At 42.5% G+C, this 25644-nt stretch overlaps 1 pseudogene; it reads left to right on the forward strand.

The window, feature by feature from the left end:
- Positions 1–13913: 13913 nt before the first annotated feature.
- LOC121742963 lies at positions 13914–16818 on the forward strand (annotated as a pseudogene).
- The last annotated feature ends 8826 nt before the right edge of the window (positions 16819–25644 follow it).

Genomic DNA, 25644 nt, shown 5'->3' on the forward strand with positions numbered 1-25644 from the left:
ATCGAAAATATTTTTGGAAGATTATTATTTTTTTTCTGATTTGTTTGGGTTTTTCTTGATTTAAAGAAAGCGATTGAATATTTACAATTTATGTTCAAGTGTTCTCAAGATTCCCTAGGTCAGGTCATGCTAAAACTTTTTGGATGCTGGACCTAGGAAATCTCTAAGAACACTCACTCCCCAGATCTATTAGGCGATATCGTGGAGTGCGCGTAGTGGCATCTCGTCCACTACACACATCTCCGAGCTATCCCTAAATACCTTTACCCTATGACCGTTAACAAGAAAAGGAGTAGAGTTTGAAGAACTTCCCTGGATTTCTACAGCTCCATTTGCTCGCAAACTCACAACAGTGTATGGCCCAATCCATTTGGACTTTAACTTAGCAGACATTAGCTTGAGCCAGGATTGGAATAGGAGAACCTTCTGCCCGACTTGCAATTCCTTGACCCGGAGGTTCTTGTCATGCCAGAGTCTTGTTTTCTCTTTGTACCACATCGCCGATTCATATGACTCCAGCCTTAGCTCCTCCAACTCCTGCAGCTGCAATTTCCTCTCTTCCTCGCAGGATTCGGGTCTCATGTTTATTTCCTTGACCGCCCAATATGCTCGGTGTTCTACTCCCACGGGCAAGTGACACATTTTGCCGAACACAAGCCTATATGGTGACATCCCAATAGGCGTCTTGTATGCCGTCCGGTAAGCCCATAGTGCGTCTCCAAGCCTCTTACTCTAGTCTTTCCTGGACGGATTAACCGTCTTCTCCAGTATCGCCTTTATTTCTCTGTTGGATATTTCCGCCTGGCCGTTGGATTGAGGATGATAAGGTGTAGACAGTCTGTGATGGACGCCATATTTTCTCATCAGAGCTTCAATAGTCCGGTTGCGGAAGTGTGTCCCATTGTCAGATATTATAGCTCTGGGCACTCCGTACCTGTTGAAAATGTTAGCTCTAAGAAACTTTGCTACCTCCTCAGCTTCACACGAGGTGGTTGCTTTTGCCTCTATCCATTTTGACACATAATCCACTGCCACAAGTATGTAGGTGTTCCCGTATGAAGACGGAAATGGACCCATGAAGTCCATCCCCCAAACATCGAAGATCTCACACACAATCACTGGGACTTGCGGCATCTCATCCCTCCTGGATATTCCCCCGGTCTGCTGACACCTCTCACAATTCTGACAAAACTCGAACGCATCCTTATGCAACGTAGGCCAGTAAAAACCACTATCTAACACCTTCCTTGCTGTCTTCCTAGGTCCAAAGTGACCTCCACAAGCTAGGGCATGGCAATGATTCAGCACATCCCTCTGTTCCCACTCCGGGATACACCTCCGGATTACTTGGTCGGCTCCCATTCGCCACAAATACGGGTCATCCCAGAAATAGTACTTGGCCTCGCTCTTCAATTTCATCTTCTGGGCCCGGGAGATTACTTGCGAACTGGGCACTTCTCCAGTGACTAAGTAATTTGCCAGATCTGCGAACCATGGCTCAGCGTTTTGATGGCTTTTCCCTTTTTCGTCATCCCCTGGACCTGTTAACTCCATAACCTCCTCCCAGCTGGTAGGTCGAGGAAATTTATTCACGTAGTACAAATGTTCCTTAGGGAATGCGTCCGGTATTGCTTCCTCGGTCTCCCCTTGAAATATCCTGCTCAGATGATCGGCTACTTTATTTTCAGTTCCCTTTTTATCTCTAACTTCCCAATCGAATTCTTGCAAAAGCAACACCCAACGGATTAATCTCGGCTTGGATTCTTTCTTCGCCAGCAAGTACTTTATCGCAGCGTGATCAGTGAAGACTATCACCCTCGACCCAAGCAAATATGGTCGGAATTTTTCAAAAGAGTACACGACTGCCAACATTTCCTTCTCCGTGGTGTCATAGTTTTTCTGGGCCTGGTTGAGCGTTTTTGAAGCATAGAAAATTACGTAACTTTTTCCGTCAACTCTTTGACCTAGCACCGCCCCTACTGCATAGTCACTCGCGTCGCACATTATTTCAAATAGCAAACTCCAATCGGGCGCTCAGATAATGGGAGCCGATACTAGTCTATCTTTCAGTAGTTGAAAAGCCTTTATGCACTCCTCATTGAAAACAAACTCAACATCATTGTGCAGCAAATGAGTGAGTGGCTGAGCAATCTTCGCAAAATCCTTAATGAATCTTCTATAAAATCCTGCGTGCCCTAGGAATCCTCTTACCTCCTTCTGGTTCGTCGGGTAAGGCAGTTTTGATATCACCTCAATCTTTGCCTGGTCTACCTGTATACCTTTTTCCGAGACTACGTGCCCTAGGACAATTCCCTTAGGGACCATAAAGTGGCATTTCTCGAAGTTCAAAACCAAATGTTTTTCCTGGCATCTTCTCAATACTTTATCCAGACTAGCCAAACATGAGTCAAATAAATTCCCGTACACAGTGAAGTCGTCCATAAAAATCTCGATGCAGTCCTCCAAAAGATCCGAGAAGATACTCATCATACACCGCTGAAAAGTGCCTGGCGCATTGCACAGGCCAAACGGCATCCTCCTGTAAGCATACGTGCTGAAAGGACACGTGAAAGTTATCTTCTCCTGGTCCTCGGGATCCACATAGATTTGAAAATACCCACTATACCCGTCTAGGAAACAGAAGTATTGCTTGCCCGCTAGCCTCTCCAGCATCTGGTCAATGAAAGGTAGAGGGAAATGATCTTTCTTGGTCGCTTCATTTAACTTCCTATAATCGATGCACATCCTCCACCCAGTGACTAGTCTGGTGGGCACCAATTCATTCTTGTCGTTCTTGACCACCTGTATTCCTGACTTCTTGGATACCATATGGACTGGACTCACCCATTCACTGTCTGGTATGGAATAAATGATTCCTAGGGAGAGTAGTTTCAATACTTCCTTCAGCACTTCCTCCCTCATGTTAGGATTCAATTTGCGTTGAGGGTCTCTGCAGGCTTTTGCTCCTTCCTCCAAGCGGATGTGATGCATGCACAAATCTGGACTAATTCCTACCAAGTCAGAGAGTGTCCACCCAATAGCCTTCTTGTTTCTTCGGATTACCTTCAGCAGTTCCTCTTCTTGTCCCTCGGTCAAGCTGCTGTTGATAATAACAGGGGAAGTTTCGTTCTTCTCTAGATAAGCATACTTTAGGCCTGGTGGAAGTGTTTTCAGCTCTTTCTTGGGAACATCTTTTTCCTGGGGCAAGGGATTTTTCTCTGTTACTTCCGTAGTCATTCCCTTCCTTGACCCAGCAGAACCTTCCACACTCGCCACATAAGGTGTATTCCTTGACCTGGCTAGCTCCGGATTTGCACAGAATTCCAGAATTGCTTCAGCTAACTCCTCATCAGATAACTCACTTGTGTTCATTGCTTGACACCAACTGGCTACCTCTCTATCAATGTCAAGACTCATCTCGGAGTTCTCAATCTGTTCCTGCATTAATTCCGTCTCAAGATATTCCTGGACCAAAGGGTTAATAACATCTATAGCATGCATATTTTCAACGTCAAGAGGTTTCTTCATTGCCTCATCAATGCTGAATGTATATTTCTCCCCATTGTAATCAAGGCAAATTGTTCCATCAAAAACATCAATGATAGTCTTAGCGGTTCGTAGGAAGGGTCTCCCTAAAAGTACTCCGCCCGACTCAGCAGACTCATTATCACTCATCTTAATCACATGGAAATCAGCAGGGTACAAGAAGTCATGTACCCTGACTATCACATTCTCAAGCACCCCTTCAGGACAGATGCATGACCTATCCGCCAATTGAATCACAACTTTCGTATCTACCATGCCTACCCCAACTAACTTCTTGTATATGGAAAGTGGTAACACGTTTATCGACGCACCTAAATCACACATAGCATGCTCGATTTTCACATTACCAATAGAGATGGGTAAGGTGAACATACCTGGGTCATTGCATTTTGAAGGCATCTTCATTTTCTGAATTACTGCGGAGACATTCTCACCTATCAGAATTTTCCCACTTGGCCTAGCCTTCCCAGCTATAAATTCCTTGATGAACTTGCTAAATACTGGCATCTTCAGGGCCTGTAAAAATGGCAGATTGATTTCCAACTTCCCAAAAATGTCCATGAAGTCTACCGGTTCTTCCTTCTGTTTCTTGGCTTCCCCCCGACTCGGAAAGGGTTTCAGTCGCTTCCCTGCTCCGGTAGAACTTTCAGCTGATAACTCTCCAGTTTCTTTTCCCACTGCCCCATCTTCCAACTCCGGCTCTGGATCGAGGAAGAATGGTTCGGTCGGTCTAGGCAATTGTTTCTCCAAATCTTTCTCCTCAAGGTCATCCTTGACCAAGAGACTTCCTCCCTCCAAGTGTCTGGGTCTGGGAGTTGTATCCTCTTTCTTCTTGCCTTCCTTAGGATCTGTCCCCTCCTTTGTTCTCACCACCGGTCCCTCATATCCTTTCCCGGACCTCAAGGTAATCTGACTTATATTAGCTCTATCAGGTGGCCTTACTGAGGCCGGAATTTTTCCTTCGTTTCCCCGCATGTCACTCAAAGAAGTGGCTATTTGGGACAATTGCTTAGCCAACATATCCATGGCTGCTTTCTGCTCCTGTTGAGCATCTTGCAGCTTGTGCACTACGTCATTGTTCGATTGCAGGTTGTTTTGCATATGTTGCTGAGAACTGACGAGGTCTTGCACCATATCATCGATATTCTTTGTTAACTTTGGTGGTTGACTGGGTCCCGGCCCTATACTCAGAGTCGGTCCACTTGCTTGATTCTGACGAGCGTTTCCTTGACCGCCTGAAGAGTTATTGTATTGATTTCCTTGGCCCTGGTAATTGTTTTGGAAATTCCTTTGGTGCGGTGGTACATAAGGGTTCCCTTGATAATTCTGATTCCTGTTTCCCCAGCTCGAGTGGTCTCCTTGGTTCCGATTAATCCAGTTGCCCTGCCCCTCTTGATTCCTTCCTGACCGGTTACCTTGTCTTTCGGGCTGAGGTGCAAACTGCTGACTTTGTTGTGGTGCCGGCTGATTCTGTTCGTTGTCAGTCCATCTGAAATTCGGATGGTTTCTCCAAGGCGCATCTCTCTGTCTCCCTGGATTCCAGCTCCCATCGGGATTCCAACTTCCCATTGCATTGACCTGGGCCTGATAATCTCCTTCCTGGGTCCCGTAATATTGTTGCATTTGATTATCTCCTGGACCAGGAGATTTCTCCTTCCCTTGTGAAGCCAGTGGAATCGTCTTTTCAATCGCGTTCAAAAGAGCCTTCTCGAGCCTATCAATCCTCGCTTCGACTTTGTTATCTTCTTGTTCTCTCCCAGCATGCACCGATCCTCTTTTCACTGCATTCCTAGGGTTATCGTACGCCTTCTTAGCGTCAATCAACTTCCCTAGGATCTCTCTTGCCTCACTTCCCCTTTTTCTTGTGAAATTTCCCCCACTCGAGGAGTTCATTAAGTCCTTTGACTCGGGAGTGGCTCCTTCGTAAAACAGAGAGTAGGTCTCTGCCTCTATCATCCGGTGATTCGGGCATGCATCCAACAACCCCTTAAATCTCGACCAGTACTGACTCAACGATTCATCGTAATCTTGCTTACACTCTAGTATTTCTTTCTTAAGTGCATTCGTCTTGTTGGATGGGAAGAAATAATCTAAGAATTCCAACTTGAAGTCCCTCCACGTGCGGATAGAATCCGGAGGCAACCTCAATAGCCACGTATTAGCTTCCCCCTTCAAGGTAAACGGAATCGCTCGTAAGCGATAATCCTCCTCTGTTGCATCATTCGGCCTCTTCTGAATGCCACATAACTTACTGAATTCATTTAAGAACTCATACGGACACTCATTTCTACGCCCAGAGAACGTCGGCAAGATGCCGAGTACGTTTGTCTTGATCTCGATAGTCCTCTGGCGTGGATTCATTACTATAGCTTGAGCTGGTTCTCCATCTAAATGGGCAGTGAGAGAGCCGATTTCTGGATCTGGGTCTACCACCTGCGCCATGACTAATTCCTCTGCTTCCCCTGTTTCTGACTCTGTTTCTGATTCGGGTGGTGATTCTGGATCTTCGCGTCCTGACGACGTCCAAGATTTGTCGCTAGTAAATTCACTCGGAAACGGGCCTCCTGTGGTGAACCCTGATCTGGTGGTTACAGTAGAGACTGTATCCTTAACCCGCCAACCAAACTGGTCGTGTGTCCACCCAGATGAGTTGCTCCAGTAGGTAGACCTTGAGCCTCTGCTCATAAACTGCAAGACAAAAAGAGAAAGAAAACAAATCAAAACTATTTACACCACAGACTCTGAACACTAGCACTAAGCACGCCATCCATCCCCGGCAACGGCGCCATTTGAAGGACGAGAAGTCTAGTGAGTTGTGCGCTTGCAAAAATCGATCTGAGCAACTACTAGGTCGAGACACCACGCTTCTCCAAATTAACTGAATCACAGGGTCCAGTAACTCGAGGAATCGAATGGCGCTTCGGTCGTTGGGCACTCACGACTCTCCTTCAACAATTAAATTTCCTCAACCCGAATACTATGGATTAGTATAGGGAAGTGGAGTCGATCCCACAGAGATGGATTCGTAGGCTAGTATTGAGAGAATTTGGACAAAATGGCTGCTGCCACGCAAAAGGGGTTGAGATTTTAACTACTACTAGACCTAGGCACAAAACGTAAATACTAGACCGAAGAACAAGGACTCTTAAACCAAGTAACAGGCAGAAAAAGTTAAACAATTCCTAGACCGAGTACATAACTACCGATAACCACTAGACAAAGGAAATAAAAGTGGGGACCAGGAAATCCAAGCCTGACAACGTACGGTAAAGCTGCAGCTAACAATCTTCATGCACTTTTCTAACTAATTCAGATTCGCAAATAGAGAAAACAGAGGAAATGCCCAGATTCAAACATAATAAACAGACTTGGTCGACAGAAACTTACAATAACTCGAAAATACGACAGATCTACGTAAACTAGGTGAAATGAAATGTAAATACGTAAACTAGGCATGGAAATCAAGTACTCCTTCTCAGATTACATCGGACGCTTAATCCACTCCGGATCCAAGCCATCCGAACCCAACGAACAGCAAAACCAACGCCATAACTCCGATTTCCACAGATCTACTCCGATCTCAATCAATCATGAACAATCTGCAAACAAATCACAAACTACAGCAAAACCCAACCTCCGATTCATCCAAAAAGCAGAACCATTCTTCAGATCCAAACAACAAGTATCGGCAATAAATCAGAACCAACTGCAAAAATAACTAACTCCGACAATCCTAACTCGAAATCAATCGAACTCAACCAGCAAACCAGAAATGAACACAATAGACATAAGCGAAAGTAAAATCTGAAATAAAACAGGAAATATTGGTTGTCAAAACAAAACCGAGCTTCGAACAGCGAAGCTCGGCGGAATCAGTGTAAATAGCAACGGAAATGTAAATTGTTTCTTCGCCCTTGAACTAGGACGGTGTTACAACCCTCGAACCATTGTCGGAAAGCTAAACGTGAACCACCAGTCGAGTGCTAACTGGAATCTCTCGCAAATTCAGAGTCAAGTGTGTGGAAAGGTGAATCGAGCAAGGAGCTGTTAGTGAGGCCTCCACCGAGAGGGTCCCTCCAGCCTGCATGCTTCTCCCTTTTATAGATGCAGACATAGCCTTCTAGAGTTTTCGTAGAAATCCCTATTCTACCCTTCAACTCCGAGGCTTCCTCCGTCTAGCAATTTTCTTCCAATTGTTCACCCTTTCGCCAGTTTCCTAGGACCATGCAAGCGTCCTCTTCTTTTCCTGGATCTGGCGAAAAACTTCACATACCTGACTTAATTCAATGCGTTAGACCCAGCAATTTCATGAAATGAACCCCTAGACCGATGCATGAAATTAGCCTTATCAATCGTCCAACTTGCGAGGTATACTCCGGAGGACTTTATTGAGGTGCTGGAGGGTCTCTTCATCTATTTCGGGATTTAGAGTAGCGGTGCTGGTTTGTGGTGGTGCGGTGTTTGACGTACACAATTTAGGATTTTCTTGACGAACTTGGGATGAAGTTTCCTGGTCGCCACCGTCAGCTCTGGCGTTAGGGGATGATGAAGGAGTAGAAATTTGCTTGATTAACATCTTTGTTGGTAATAGTGACGAGTGCTGGTGGAGAAAGCGAAGTTTCAAAACTTGAAGTGGAAGAGTAAAAGAAATGCACTGTAGTCGCTTTTAGTTGAACGTGAAATTAGGCTCTGAGATCTGCCTATTGTACTGATGCTACGACTGTTGGGATTTCTGTCTGTCGAGATCCCTGCAACTGTTCATGTACGAGCGCGCCTTTTCAGAGTGCCAGCTGGCTTAGCTTCTCTGATACACTTTCTTCTTCTCCCTGAAACGTCCTTTTATTGAGACAGTTGGTGCAGCCTGACACCTCTCCAATGACTGCATATGTCCTATCACCACCTGTCCCTGATTAATTGAATCACTGTGGCCATTGGTTAGCCCTCGTTGCACTGATCAAGTGGTCAATTATATCCAGATGAAAACTCAATAATTCCACTTGATCAGTTTCTCGCATCTATTTACGTCCTTTAACTTTCTAAGAAATAGAAAACTAACACAAGAAAAACTATTTACACTAACTATGAGGACTTGACCGGGTTCCCCTAGGTTGTCACTTGATTAATTTAATGGATTTAAAATTTGTTGTTTGATTAAGCAGACTACCAGGAGTACCCGATCACTCCTTCTACCTGGTCACTAGTTGAGATTGGAAAAGGTTAGTGGAATTTCTTCCACCACTCCTGCTTTGGTCTTGTCCCTGTAGGGCTCAACCCGATGACCCTTCATATTGAAAAAGAACGAATTGGGGGTGTCTCCTTGGTGTGTGTTTGCCTTGAGGGTTTCAGGACCTGCCCATTCTGAATTCTGCTTTCTGGTCATCAGTTTGATTTGACGCTGGAATGGCAGCTCTTTCTGTTCATCGATGGGTTCTTCCTTTCTCGAGGAGAAATTGGTTGCTCCCTTTTTTCCCGTGGCTGGGTGCATGCATAATTTCGGATTTATTTCCATCGGGTTTGCTGATTTCCACTTGACGCCTTCTTCACCCAACCTCAGTTTTTTTCTTGATTGTACCTCCTGTCCATGCAGACTTGGTTCAACTGGACTGTGATACGCCTGGTCGGGCATGTCATTGAGGGCATTTGGCGATTCAGGTAGTTGCTTTGTTGGCGTGGGATTTTCCTCCCACACCCCTCTCAGTGGGGCAGCTTGGTCAGGTGGTTTTTCATTCCGATCCGGTTGAGTGATCTCTCTTGACTTGGCTGGTTGTGATGGCTGGCAGAATTCCATAATTGTCTTTTCAGTGGCTTCATCATAATTGGAACCAGTCAGATGCTTCCCTCTTAAGCTTCTCAACGTTAGTGGGATCAAAGGGCGGTTTAATGAAGAGTTCCTTTTCCGGATACTTTTGCTCCAGAGGTCTGACATCATCTACCGATTGAATGTTTTCGCTGTCCTGTGGCTTCCTTGCAGCTTCATTAATGTCGACTGTAAATCGCTCTCCGTTAAACTCCAGATTTATTGTCCCATGGCGGACATCATTGACTGTGCTGGCGGTGGATAGGAAAGGTCTTCCCAAGAGGATTCCAATGGATTCCTCCGCTTCTGGCTCCATCATCTTTATAACAAAGAAGTCGGCGAGGTACATAAATTTGTTCACCCTGACGATTTCATTCTCCAGAATTCCCTCGGGGTAAATGGAAGTCCCATTTGCCAGTTGTATTTCCATATTGGTTTTGACGAGCTTAGCATTCTCCAGTCTCTTGTATATAGAATATGGCATAATATTGATGGAAGCCCCTAGGTCGCATATTGCGTGCTCGATTTGAACGTTTCTGATGGAAATTGGGAGCGTAAATACCCCTGGGTCAGTTCTCTTGGAGGGAAGATCACTAGGTTGGATCATACCGGTCACTTCCTCTGCTTCAACCTTCCTCCTCTTTTCAGCACCCTGTTCACATATGTTTGACTCTTCTTTCGCTATGACTTGATCAAGGGCTCTGGATTCAAGGCTTTTATTAAGACTTGTCCTGGATGCTGGAAAACTTGCAGTTGAGCTTTGATAAACTCCTTCTGATTTCAGAGAGACTGTGTTGACATTCTCTCGCCCTGCTGGAGGTTGCACTGTAGCCGAAATCTTTCCTTCATTACCTCTTAGCTCGCCCAGTGACATGGCGACCTGAGATAACTGCTTCGTAAGCATTTCAAATGCAGCTCTCTGTTCTCTCTGGGCTTCCTGCATTTCTCTCACAGCATCATGGGACTGGTGTGGAATCATATCCCCTGGACCTTCATTTTGCTGCCTGTTATTTCTCTGATTAAATCGGCCTCCTCCATGGCCTTGCTGGTAAAAACCGGAAGACCCATACTGCCCTGGTTGGTTCTGGGATAGATGATTTTGTTGGTTTCCTTGGAAGTACTGTTGGTTCCCTTGGGATTGTTGGTTTCCCCTGTGGTACTGCGGGACATAACTCACTATTTGATTACTTGGTTGCCTACCCTGGTTGCTATACTGAGGGGCTTGGTGTTGGTACCCTCATTTTCCTTCCTGTTGTCGGCTTGACCAGTTAGGTTGTCCTCCACTTGACCAGTTCCCTTGAGGTCCACTTGACCAACCTGCCTGACCTCCTTGCATTCTATTCCCTCCAGTGTTTGGTCTATCCAAGATTCGAGCTGGCCAGTTGGACTGCCCGTCAGAGGGCTGTACCTGTTGTGGTTGGCTTTGATTCTGATCAGTCCATCTGAAGTTGGAGTGGTCCCTCCACGGAGCATCTCTCTGCTTCCCATGGATCCAGTTGCCATTTGTGTTCCAGTGGCCTACGGCGTCTACTTGCTCTACCTCAGGGGGAAACTCGCAGTAATAGTAATGATGCTCTTCTGGTGGTGGCGGCTGCGGCACATACTGTGTCTCCTTCAGTGCAAGCGGTGGCGGCGGTCTCATTTTTTCTACTGCTTCCAGCAATTTCTTCTCCATCTGCTCAAATCGAGCCTCCAGCTTTTCATCATTGCGCGCCTCAGCTGCTTGCACTGCTCCTCTTCTGTACTTCCCTCGAGATGTTTCGTACGACCGCTTAGCCTCAATCAGCCTCTCCAAAATATTTTTAGCTTGGTTAAAAAGGGTTTTTGAGAAATCCCCTTGTGCTGCGAGGTTGAGGTCGTTCTTGCTGTCCACCGTGAGTCTGCCATAGAAGATCGAGTAGATCTCCTTCCCTCCCAGCTTGTGGTTAGGGCATGCTTGAAGCAGCCCTTGGAACCTATCCCAGTACTGGCCGAGGGGCTCGTCATACTCCTGTCTGGCTTCTGTAATTTCCCTTTTTAGGGCACTTGTTTTTGATGTTGGAAACAAACGATCAAGGAATATCATACGGAACTCAGCCCACGTCCTGATGGATCCTTCCGACAGCCTTGACAGTCAGACACCCGCATCGCCCATCAAAATGAAGGGAATAGCCTTAAGCCTGTAATCTTCAGACGTGGATCCAGCTGGCACGGGCTGAATATCACAGTATCTGCAGAATTCTTCCAGGAAAGCATACGGACATTCCTTCGAAAGGCCATAGAAATGGGACATAACGGTCAGTACTCCTGATTTGATTGCGATGATCCGCATTCCAGGAGTAGCGGTGATGGCATGTGTGGGCTCTCTCATCATGAGCGTGTAGAGAGCCGATTCCCGAGTCGTCAGCGACAACGGCCATCTCTGCTTCCGTTCGTTCTGGTGGTGGTGGTTGTGTTTTCTGCTCGGTGGCTGCTGCTGCTTCTAATGCGGATCTGCGACGAGTGATGACAACGCCGGCTTCCTAGACTCTGCACTGAGTGTTAGTTCTTCTGTATATCAAGGGATGATTCCAGTAATTGCCTTGTGGTACCTTCTCATCAACAGCAGGAAAAACAAAAAAAATGAGAAACAAAATTATATACACCTACGCACTACGCACAAACATAAAGTAACACCATGTTTCCCCGGCAACGGTGCCATTTTGGAAGGACTTGGAAAGAGGTCGAAAACACAAATAGAATGCGGATCAAGTTATATGGAATGATAACCGAACCAATTGGATAAGTTAGCAAATGTCGTTGCCACTTAATCAATGCAATCTAGCTCTCGCCCTTTCCGCCTTGCCAAAGTAATTTATAACTCCCAATTTTGCACAACTTTAACAGTAAAGCGGTAAGTTCGGGGTCGATCCCACAGAGAAGTTGGTGTGTCGAGTGTGTGAGTAGTGAACAGGGGGGTTGGCTGCTGCCACGCTTTAACTTGGGAGTTTTTAACTACTAGTTTTAATCTAGACAGAATTAAACTAGCTAGCTTGATCAATGGAAATTTAACTACTGAATCAAGTGAATTGCAGGTAATAACAGAAAAGTAAATGCGCGGATTAAAAGCGAAAATAACTTTGATTAAACTAAAAGCTGAGTACAACGTGAAATTTAAACTAAGCTAACACTTTGGAATCTAAGAAAGTGGTAAAAACTGAGAAAAATCTCAGCGGGAAACTTAAGATAACGCTAACAGAAATGAGTATTCTGCAGCACTCCCTTTCGGTCGCCCTTTAAACTAAGCTATCTAACTAAGCTAGAGAACTGAACTAAACTAAGCTAGAGAGCTGAACTAAACTAAATAACTAAGCTAAACTAGACGGAAAGTAAAGTCTCGGATGCCTTCTTGTGGTCGCACACCCTCTATTTATAAGCTCGATTCGGCCGCAGGCTGGATAACGATCTTGACAGGGAATATTCGCTTATTCTGAGAGTGAGCGACTCATTGATTGCTACGTGCTGTTCTTCTAGATTGACGACGATTTTTGGTAATAGATTCGTGACTCAGCTCCGTCCTTGCGTCTCATATTCCAGCACGTGCCCCCTTCTAGAACGTCGTCCTTGATAATAGAATGGTGCGCTATAACCAGCTCATTTCCTCACATGTTCTTCTTCTAGAAGCCAGCGGTCCCCACCTAACTGCTTGATCGCTCCCCCTTGATCAACTCCCCCGATTCTTGGCCTTTATCGCCTTTTGTACTTGCTTGATCAGTTCGGCCTTGTTGCCTTGGTTAAGTGGTATTTCTGCACATTTAACACTTGTTTTGCGCGATAAACCGATCAAGTAGCATGTATTTCACCCTTAAACCAATGCATGAAATGAGCCTTATCAGTTGGTGTGGCAACAAAAATTACATGTCGATTGAGTAATCAATGTATAATTTTGAATAATCGTGTAAATTTGGTAACGAACATGTAATTTTCGATTGTCACTTTTATATTTCAATCACCAAATTTTTTTCCCAATACATTTTCCCAAAATTGTAACAATGGTTACTCAATGGTAGGTGGTGGGCCATTTTTAAATCAACAGCCCACACAATATGACAAATCGACCATTTACCATAAAGACAAAAGGAAAAATCCTAGTTATAAAATGGGATAATATCTCATATATCATGGAATTTGGTTAGATTATGGTGAATTCCATAAAGATTGAAAACAGAATATGATAGATATCACGAAGTTTCAACTGTCCCATCTGTATATAAAATGACGCCCTTCCTTTTGAGAGGCTTGAAATGACGTTTTATTAAAACAAATATTTATTTTATTATCCTTTTCTTTCTTCTCTTATTCTAATTAAACAACATCCATTTGATAATCAATCACAAAAAATAGTATTTTGCATACTAATGAAGAAATTGGAACTTTATGATTTCCTCCATATTTAATAGTAAGACTGAACATAATTTAATTATCGATTTAAATGAATATTATTTCTTCTAAATTTTGGTATGCATATACTCATTTGTTTGCACATCATAATGGAGGCAAATTCTCATAAATTACAATGACATTAAAAGTTGTGTTATTTATAAGAGGAAAAATTAGTTAAACATTGAAATGGAAAAGAAAAGTGCATGGCGGCACTCTTCTCTGAAATCTCACCTCTCAATGTTTAACCGCTCACTTCACAAAACTTCATCTTTCGCAGCTCAATTTCTCTCCCTATTACCATTCTGCCGGAAAAGCCAAGACTTGAAGGCCTTGAATTCAATCCTAATATTGCGTGGATTAATGGGAAACCAATCATTAATTGATCACTTCATCAACCACTGCTGCCATCTGCGTTCCCCTGATTTAGCTCTTCAGCCATTCAGAATCATCCAAAAACCGAGCCTTTACCTGCAGAATTTACTCATCCGGACCTTATGCGACAATGGCTTGTTCGAAGATGTGATTTTACTGTACAAGAATTGTAGAAATTCTGGATCTTCCTCGGATAAATACACTTTCCCTTTTGTGATCAAATCATGCGCTGCTCTGCGCGATGTTTGGTTCGGTAGTTTGATGCATTCCGTTACTCTGGAAAATGGATTTGGGGAAATTCGGAATGCTCGTAAGGTGGTTGATGAAATTCCTCAACCAGACTTGATCGTTTGGAATGCGATGATTTCTGGGTATTCTGTTAATGGCTTTGATTATGAGATGATTAGGGTTTTCAGGGACATGATTATCGCTGGTGTGAAGCCGAATGCTAGCACGCTCGTGACTACTTTTCCAGTCTGCTCACGCATCGAAGCTGATCGTGTTGGTGTCAGTCTTCATGGATTGTCTTACAAACTTGGCTGCATAGAGGAGGAATCTTTACTACCTGCTTTAATCTCAATGTATGCTAATTGTGGGGATTTGTTGGCTTCTAGAGATATTTTTGATGCTTCAACAAGAAAAGATGTTGCAATTTGGAATGCTATGATATTTGCTTACATGCGAAATCATGTTCAAGAAAATGCTGTTGCTGTGTTTCAGAGAATGCTCGTTGATGAGATGAAGCCAGATAAGGTGACATTTGTGTCTTTGCTCCCCCAATGTGAGAGTCTCGAGTGTGTGGGGGCTTTCCATAGTTGTGTGGTTAAGTTCGGATTCAAGAAAGAATGCTCTATCGTCTCAGCTTTTGTGTCCGTATATGCCAAATTAGGGGATATGGATTCAGCTGAGTTCCTTTTTCGTGGCACAAGAGTAAGGAGCCTAATATTGTGGAATTCAATGGTTTCAGCCTATGCTGGCCATGGCTTTTATGAGCAGAGTTTAGAGGCATTTCGTCTCATGCAGGAGGATGGCTTTGATCCGGATGGAATCTCGGTTATTAGCCTCCTCAAGTCGTGCTCTCAGCTCAAGGTGGCCATGGCTGGAAAATCTGCACATGCTTTTGTTGTTAGGAGGGGTTTGATGGGAATCTCAATGTGGTGAACGCATTGTTGGCATTTTACGTTGATAGGTCTGAGATGATATGCTCTTTCAGGATATTCGATAGGATGACTCTCAAAAATGTTGTCACTTGGAACACGATGATATCTGGATGTGTAGCCGAGGGAGATTTAGAGAGAGCAATGCTTTTATTCCATCACATGAGGGAAGAACGATGCAACTTTGACTTGGTTACCTTGATAAGCATCCTTCCCTCTTTCCATGTGTATCAAAGCTCACCTTTTGGTTCTATTATTCATGGCTATGCTGTCCGAACTGCTCTGGCAAGCGATGTTTCCTTAGGTAATGCTCTTGTGAGCATGTATATCAATTGTGGAGAGCTTGATGCTGCATGGCTGTTCTTCGATGATATGCCACAGAAAAATGTGGTCTCTTGGAATGCTATGCTAACTGGCTATCGTGTTCATGGCTTGCAAAAGGATGCCCTTGAATTGTTTAGGGATATGATAAAGGAGGATATTCAAATGCCGAGTTATGTAACTTTGTTGAACGTGTTGCCTGCGTGTGAGGGCGTTCATCAAGGTAAATCAGTCCATGGTTATATCGTTAGGAGAGGGATTTCACTCGAAACTCCTCTTGTTACATCTCTTATGATCATGTATGCTAGATTCAAGATCTCAAAATCTTGCTTGATTCTGTTTCATATTGGAGATAAGATGAGTATTTCTTTATGGAATAGCATTATATCTGCAAATATAATATTGGAGAAGGTTAATACTGTGTTTTCCTTCTTCTGTGAGCTGCTCCGTAGCAGGATAGAGCCAGATGAGATCACAATCCAGAACCTCATCTCAGCTTGTCTCCACCTCAAGAACATGAACATCTCAAACTCACTCTTGGCTCATCTTGTAAAAGAAGGGTTTGACAGAGATGTGGCACTTGTCAACTCCTTGATTGATATGTATGCAAAAACCGGGAGCATCGCTTCAGCTAGGAGGCTTTTCGACTCGCTACCACACAAGGACAGCGTCTCCTGGAGCGTAATGATAAATGGGTACGGACTGCACGGCCATTGCGAGGATGCTCTGAGTCTCTACTCGGAGATGAGGCTTCTAGGTTTGAAACCCGATAGAATTACATGTATAAGCGTTTTATCAGCTTGTAGTCATATGCTGGTAGAGTTGAGCAAGGTAGGATGGTGTTGGGCAGTATGATACACGATGGGGTTATGGCAGGGACGGAGCATTACTCGTGCATGGTGGATCTTCTAGGTAGGAGCGGGCGCTTGGAGGAGGCGTATGAGATTGTGAAGACTATGGGGCATCAGGATTGTAGTGGAAGCCTGCTAGCATCTTTACTAGGTGCTTGTCTAAGTCATGGAAATTATGCGCTTGGGGAGGAAGTAGGAAGGTTGGTTTGTTCTTGATATGAGCCCCGAAGATTGTGATCCTCCACAATATCTAACGATGTGAACAGAACCAGTTCAGTAAAGCTCCTGGCATCAGTGTGGTGTGTTAAGAATTTGATGTGTATGTATATGAATATGATGACCAGAAAATGAAAGGAATCTTCCCAACTAAAAATGAAAAACAAAATCTCACCTTAATAAAATAAAACAAAAACGACGGCAATATGAAATTGTGGGTATATATTTACGAATTTATGACCTTGAAACGAAAAAAAAAAAGTAGTGTTTGTTGTGCTTAATAAGCTAAACGCTCCTTTCATAGACCATCATGCCTTTGGATGGATTGAGGCCCATTGCTAAATGGGCTTGGAAATCTCATTACACATTCCAATGGCTTTCTTTTTTATTAATTTAAAAATGGTTTTTTATTTAGTTAGCTATTTTTTGAAAACTTACTTATAAATTCATATTAATGTTAATGCAGTTATATCGTTTAAAGCTTAATTTAAGGCTACATAATGTCCCAACAATTGTTCGCCGAAAGTTGATATAAAAATAAGTAGTTATTCCCTCCGTTCCATATCAATAGAGTTATTTTTATAGTTGGGAAGTTTCAATATAATTGAGTCATTTCAATTTTTAACCCAAAAAACTCTATTTATCTTTCTTACTTTATTCACCATCCATTTAACATACTATTCTTAAACTCCTGATTTTGTTGCAAAACATATTTTTTACGCTACTTCATTTCGTCTCCTACTATAAATCGGATCTTAGTATCAGATTTATTTTGAATCAATTTTAGTCAACAATGAATGTTATGTAGACCTCCTAAATGGTGTTCCCCGTTTTAGTTGATATTATTTTTAATTCCATGACAGTGAGACAGGGACTTGGAAGCACACTTGACTTTAGCCATCCTGGTAAAAGTTAGTTTTTGGTATATTTATTAAAGAATTTGGCATTATAACTGTTACTCCCTTCGTCCCAATTTAATTATCACTCTTAGAGTGGGCATTTTAAGAAATGTTAAGAAAAGTTGGTTGGAGAAGTTAGTGGAATGTGAGACCCACTTTTTTATATTAATTGTATAATAAAATGTGAATGAAGTGAGTTAGTGGAATGTGGGACCTACTTACCATTTATGGTAAAAATGAGATGTGACAATTAAGTTGGAACGAACTGAAATGGAAAAGAATGACAATTAAGTTAGAGACGGAAAGGGTATAATTTATAAAGATCAATTCGCATGCTACTTATGGAAAAGTTAATTAAAAAAAGTAACACTGGAAGACGACAAAAGAAAATTGGTCTATAAAAACCCCACTAAGATATTAGTAGTAATTTATAAGTACACTAGTATTATATTGAGTTACATTTTACAAATAAACTTTTAACTCTGCCAATAAATGTGAATCAATGCTATACTGGTGAGATGATCATGGAATGAACTCATATTTTATACTCTTCCCTAACGATTATAAATTATTTAGTACTACTACTTTTTAGTTCGTTTCAATGAATTTTCTAATTTTGTAAGTCTAACTACATTACTAATAATGATAACCCACGCCGAGTCAAATGTGGATAATATTTCTTGAACGGAGGAGTCGGATAATATTTCTTGAACGGAGGAGGTATCTAGTTATTTTTTAAGTTTTTGGTTACACACCACATCATTAATAATGATGAAATATGTTCCTACTAATAAAAGAGTTGCAATGCGTAAAACAAAACCACACATTGATAGGTCAGAAGCATACTATATGTATTGATTCCGTTATTCGTGGTAAGTACTACTCCCTTTGTTCTATAGTATTGGAGTCATTTTGCCATTTTGGTGAGTTCTATAGTAGTGGAGTCATTTTCCTCTATAGTAAAAGTCAACATATTTCTTTTCACGTACTTTACTTTCTCTTCATCTCTCTACCTTTTCATTTCCTACTTTATTCTTCCTTTACATAACTCACTTAACACAAATTTTCTTAGATCGCGTGCTGAAAAAAAATGCATCCACTATCGTAGAACGGGAGGAGTATTTGACAGACTGACACCCAAATTCCATAGATTTAACTATGCTATCCCGATCATTATTTTCCAACCCGGAGTGGGAACGTACTATCCTTTTTATCGGTTGTCGGCAAGGAGGGCTTTGAACCTCGACATCGTGGTTGTAGCCATGTGCCCTAATCTTATGAACTATGGAACACACCACGTCTCCACTAGATATGTTTCTAGGAGTATCCTCAAAAAGAGGAATCTTTCCTCTATCCCACCACTCTATGTTACGAAGATGTGAAAATGCATTGATCTTGAGTAATATGATAAATTAGTAAAATAATCAATATTAGTGTTACTATTTAATGTTATCAATTTTGATGGAATAGTTAAATACTCCCTCTGTCCGCGTACAGGAATCTCATTTTTCCATTTTGGTCCGTCCGCAAATAAGAGTCCCGGTTCATAATTACTATAAACGGTAAAGAGGTCCCACCACCCACTAACTAATTCCACTCGCATATCATTTAAACTAATATATATACAAGTGAGACCTTTATTCCACTAACTTTCTTCCGCCACTTTTCTTAACATTTCTTAAAACATGTGTGCTTCATATAAGACAATACACACTATTGTGAAGAACGTATTTGATAGTTTAGAAGATCCATAGTCGATGCAAAATAATTCTACCGTTCAATTCAATATAGATCAAGGTACGCTTCCACTCTACAGTTTATGTTCCTTCTCTGTCGTTCTTGGTTAATCATCATAGAGAGCTTTATATAATTGTTCATTTAATTATTGCAACACTCAGTGTGCTTCATAGTTCTATTAGACATGCTGATAAGTAGAAGATAGTCGATGATCAAGTAATATAAAAATATAACCGGTCGGGTGGATCAGTTTGCAATTGTCGTTGCGACTTGATCAGGGCGCTCATCTCTCTTTCAAAACTATTTATAACTCCCTAACATGCAACCTACTTTAAACAGTAAGAGGCAAGTACGGGGTCGATCCCACGTAGAAGCTGGTGCATTGAGTGTGTGTTTAGTGAACAGGGTTTTGGCTGCGGCCACGCTTTAAGTTGAGAGTTTTTTTTTACTTTTAAACTACTGGATTAAGCTAGGCAGAATGTAAACTATCTACTTGATCAAGTGACATATCATGCTGGAAACAGTGAACTGATCAGGTAAGCAACAAACTGAAATAAATGACTTAACTACTTAGGCATGCTACGAATCTACGAAATACTTTTCCAATCAACATTATGCAAGTTCAAACATTGGATCTGAGAATTTAAAACTGAAACTAAGCTAGAAAGTCGACGAGATTTCTGAAAACAAATAACTTTGATTCGAAACAGTATTCAGAACAGAACTTGGAAAGTGCAAAATACAAAACAAGAACGATTTTTCAACTTCGTAACAAACACAAAATTTAACTAAGTGACTAGACTTGAAATGTAAGAAAGCGATAAATCCAAAAGGTCCTCGGTCGGAAACTGAAACTGCGCCGAACAGATCTGTGTTTCTCTGTCGCGCTCCCTTCTGTCACACTCCTTCTTACTCTCTAGCTAACCATTACTAACTCTCTAAACGAAACTGGAACGTAACTCCTAAAAAAAGCGGAACTAAAAAGAAGATAAAAGGAACAAAGAAAAAAAGCCCTTCTCTATGGTGATGCGTCCTCTATTTATAGACTTTTCATAACAACTTCCAGTTGTGATAATAACTTTGGCAGAGAATCTTAGTCTTTTGCTGGAATTGCACGTCTTATCCGTCGAGTCAGCTTATACGTGTCCCCTTTCTGTTTCGCAGTGGTCCTTGATAATCGATTGAGGATCGCTTTCCACAGCATCGGCTATACGTGTCCTCTTCTGCAATGTAGTGGTCCCCAACTAACTGCTTGCACATCACCTTGATCAACCCACACTATTTTGAGTCTTTTTCGCCTTCTGAGCCAACATGATCAGTTTGGTCTTGTTGTCCTTGGTCAAGCGGCATTTCTGCACAATTAACACTCGATTTCCGCGTGAAACTGATCAAGTAGCCTACATTTTACCCTCTTAACCGAAGCCTGAAATAGGCCTTATCAAACTGCTCACACTTAAAACATACTTGTCCTCAAGTATAAAGAAAAAGAAAAGAAAAAGAGAATAAAACAAATTTCAGGCATGGTTTCTCGTTTCAAGAAAGTAAAAGAAGAAGAAACAAAACACAAGACTTAAAACATAGACACATATTCACATAGATGCATAAAACCGAATAAACTTCCAACAATCATACCCGAGGTTGAGGTCAATCCATTTGCCAGCAGCTTTTGTTTCCATCCTTTCACGTTCACTTGATCAAGGTGTGAGTTCGTCAAGTAGCTCAAATTTAAACCAACTGTTGGATTCACTCAGTCACTCATTTCTCACTAGAGATGTTAGTACTGTTCACTCAGTAATTGCTACAGATTTAATACCTCGAGTCTGACTGCACAAGATAGTTCCTTAAGGTCTCTGTTTTGGTTGTAATGGGGCTTAGGGTAGTAATGTGTTTAGGTAAGGTCCTAGGGGTTCTAGGTTAAAATTTAAAAATATAAACTGGAAGAAGAAAAATGAAAAGCACATGAGTCAAGAGACCAAGATCTGAACAACTTTACAAGATCAAGCTGAGTTTACTTCTTTGCCACTTGGCAGCTCACTTGGTCAAGCGACCTTAGCCTTTAACTTCCTGGCTTATTTCTTAACTATCGACTTACTGGGTCAGGTTACAAACTTCTTTCCTGCCCTTTTCAACTTTTTTTTTCTTAATCAACCTAACTGATTAACTTGATCAACCTGGCTACCCATTTATTTCGACCCCTCTATCGCTATTCTCTTTCCTTTTGAAATAGTCCATCTTTCGACCCGTTTTTCTCATGTGCTTATAAAATGTAAAAATGTGGGTTTTAGGTTTCAAAAGACGGGTAAAAGTATATACAGGCTCAACTTGGTTTACTAGGGGGTTCCTTGTTTGATGAGGCGGGTTTGAGAAACGAAGGAAAAAGTGGCTCAAATGGTTAAATCCTAATGCCTTTAGTCCTTACTACTTGTGCAATTTTCATCTAAATATCAAAAGGTAGCCTCTCTTTTTTTTTGTAAAAATAGTATAAAGTGTTCTACTTTGGCTAATAACTCACATTTTAGAGAGGCTTTACAGAAGGATTTAAATTGAGCATTTCCATCATACTTACGTTATCCAAACTGATCAAGTTGAGAGCAATTAAGTTTTCACATGTAAACATGTTGTATCCTTTTTCTAACTCTTCCCCAGACATTCATATCTTTCATTTACTCAATTTCATGCATGCTGCCCTAATTAATTCTATCTGTTTGTTTGGTTTTTAAATCTGACATGTGTGATTTCAATTAGGCTAACTCTCCCCCCTCCCACTGCATTATAGCTCGCCCTCGAGCGGCTTGGTGAAGTGGAAAAAGGGTTAGGCAACGGCACATGTATATCAAAAACTAAGTAAAACTTCTCACACTTAGACCAAACACTGGGCTAAGTGGGAGATAGTGCCCAAATCAAAATCATGCCGAAAATAAGAAAAACAAGAGTAAAACAAAAACACTCAGTCAAGAAAAAGAACAATAAATCCATAAACTTCTCACACTTAGACCAGGCACTGGGCTAAATGTGAAATGGATAAAAACATGGTAATTACAAACCTAAAAAAACAAAAATAAAAACAGAGATTGTTTCAAAAATTGAAATGAGTTGGGGTAAGATGTTACTGCTATTTCTTCCTTGGTGGCTGGGCAGCTTGAGTAGAGGTGGGCTTGGTTGCAGTAGTGGCATGCCTTGCTTGAGGGGAGCGAGTAGAGGGAGGTGGTGGGTGCCTTGTGATGGGTTGTCGCACTAAGGAACTGGTTGGATCACGCACTGACTCCAGCAGCCTTTCCATGACAGTGCCAATCCGGGTCATCTGAACCAAGTAGGCTTGGGAGTTCTCCACCAGCTGCGCCATCATCTGCTCAATGCGCAGCTTCCAGTCAGTGTCTTTCTGGGCGGCCTCCTCTGTTTGCTCGACCCTTGGGGGCCACTATCGCCAGTTGTGTCCTTTGATGCTTGCTTGGGCTGGCTGGGCGTTCAGTATGCCTCTGTCTTGTTTCCAGCTGGCCTCTTGACTGCTCACGCTGGCCGATAGTGTAGAAATGGAATATCCCCTGGCTTCCCTTCTCTAAAACTTGTATTCTGAAAAAAAAATTGATGTCAAAAAGTTCAGGGGAAGGGCAATGAAGGGGGCGCCTGACACTCTCTTGGTTCTCCAAGTTCCAGTTCCTCCGTAGGTAGCCGCCAAGGAGATGGCACACATTCAGGTGGCGTGTCGGGCGTGTAGCGATCTGATTGATCGAGTAGGCTAGCCAGAACCCCAGATGGACCTTCCGCTACTCCGTCATGCACCACATAAAGTAAAGTTCAGCCAAAGTAATCATTGCGGTAGTGTTGGCTTGGCCCAATAGATTGCAACCAAGATAGACTTGAGCAATGCGGAGGGCAGGGTCTGCAATGTGGTTCCCCCGGGACTCAGATGCATTGAAAGCTGGAGCACGGTCGTGGCTGATTGCTTGCCAGACTCCTGCTGGTCAAAGTCAGCCTTCTTGCTTGGGAGGCCTATGTCGCGCCCAAACCACTCTCCGTTGGCCACCTGATCATTGTTATAGAGTCTCATACGAATGGAGAATCATTGAGGCACATTCGTTGTGGGTGGCCAAATACCCTTAATGTGATGCTCCTGGCATCGAGGTTGGTCTCTCCAGTGAACCGGAAGGAGGTAAAGAACTCCTTGGCTAGAGCCTCGGGAACAGGGGTTGCATCGATATCCAGCAACCACTCAAAGCATATCCCGGTGATATACTCGGTAAATTTCTCCTCTACCCCTATCTTCTCCAAGGTGCGCTGGTGGAGCTTATTCTCGGACTTGAGTCGTTTCAGCTTTGTAACCCTCTAATTAACCTCTTCTTGCTATTTCAGGTTGTCGAATTCAAGCATTCGCTTGAGGAGATTCGCGGTCAGAACCACAGATTGTTTGGAGTAGTTCACAGCAGCGGCTGGCTAAGGCCTCCTCTCCATGCTTCGCTTGGAGGTCCTGGTCCAGTGTAGTTCAGGCTCTCCAGTCTCACTGCTTTCGTCATTATCGCGCGGCAGTGAGGGAGCTGCTTGGTCAGCTTCCCGAATGAATATCCCCTTGTTGATAGGGCGTGTTCTCTTGGAGGAAGGCTGGGCTAGCTCTTTCCCCTTCCTCTTTTTCTCCATCCTTAACTAGCTGTCATCCACAGCCTCTTCTTCGTCTATAAGGGTCCGCACACGGCGCGGCCTTCTGTGTAATTGCCCCTCCTCCCTCTCGAGGATGGGTTCATCATCGAACGTCTGCAAGAGGTTCCAGTCTGCCCCCTGCTCTGAAGCAAGATGTTGCTGGGGAGGGGTTGATGGACCACCATGTCGTCGGAGTTAGAGCCTCCGCCACTCAGTGGTGACGGGATATTGAAGGCATGGACGCCTTCTTCTTGCCTAGGGCCAGGTCTACCAGTCCCCTCGACTAGCAGCTCGACTTCTGCCCCCTCCAGCCTCGAGTCAAGGCGACCAGTTTCCTCGACTGGCAGCTCGACGTTCTCCTCCTCCAGCCTTGAGGTAGGTCTAGAAGTGTCCTCGGATGGGTGAGCAATAGGCTGCTCAACATCCTCCCCCTTCTCTATAGCTTCCAGGTCTTCCACCATTACAGTAGCTCTACTGTAGTTGTCCTCTATATCTATTGGTGTAGGTGTGTCGTGCACGGGTGGATTGGATATGGGATTGTGGAATCTAGGGGAGGAAGGCGGACTTTGTGATTTGGGAGAAGATGCTGAAATTTGGGTTGCGGGAGTAGGAACGGGATTTCTGAGTCGAAAAAACTTCATCTCCAAGGTATTCGATTTCTCGATTCTATTGAATCCTCTATGAGCCATATAAGTATCATAGTCCATGTGTAAGCAGCTTATCTTGAAAAGACAATCTTCTAATAAGACATTGGACATGGAAGTCTCGCCTTGCATGAAAGATATATCCGGGTCATCATACACATTATATGCTATCACCATTCTCAGATGTAAATTCTCGGGTTCCATTCCTTGGAATAAATCAATTCAGTTTCTCCTAAATGAAGAAATTCCTATTAACCAAAACTTAAAAATGTTACCACATTTTCCTAAATATATGGCAAAATAGGAATCAGCCTACCAAATTGAGAAGATTTTTATTCAACTACACAAATTTGTGTTATGAACTCAGTGTTAGAGATATGGTCACAGTAGCATCAACACAGAAATATCTAACAGATTTAACCTAAATCAGAATGAAATATTTAAACTAAATCAAATACGACATTGTCTCTACAACCACACAATACCAGAACCAACCAAACGAAAGCACAGAGAATGATCAATTCATGGATAATCAGTCAGTACAAATCTTCAATTGAATGAAGAACAACTCATAGTAGAAAAACAGAGAGTGAATTTCCAGAAATTAAGCCACTTAAAGGTTAATTAAAGACAATTAAAACCAGCTCGTACCAAGTTCGGCGGCGGAGGTGAGCGTAGTAAGGCGATTCAGTGCCCTAAGCCGATTTGACACAGAAAGAGCCCTTTGTTGTGTTGCCGTTACAGAAGAAAAATATGAAAGAAAGGCATTTATATACTCCATGTCAGATACTATAATTTTTATAATCTTATTCAATAATGAAATGAAGTAAAGGGAAAACATGAAAATTGGACACAAATTCTTAGCATATACTATCTATCACATTCTATTGGGAAATAATATATAACTAAGATTATCAAATTCACTTCTAAGAAAATATAATTTCTGTTAAATCGTTGTTTTTTAAAATATATAGTACTAGTAATTTTTTAATACATTGTAAAATTTTAGTATTGATTTTTCATATACTTGCCCATCGTTATACATACCAATTGTGTAATTAACTTGTAAGT

This window comes from Salvia splendens, chromosome 8 (assembly GCF_004379255.2).
Source record: "Salvia splendens isolate huo1 chromosome 8, SspV2, whole genome shotgun sequence".
NCBI classification, from domain to species: Eukaryota; Viridiplantae; Streptophyta; class Magnoliopsida; order Lamiales; family Lamiaceae; genus Salvia; species Salvia splendens.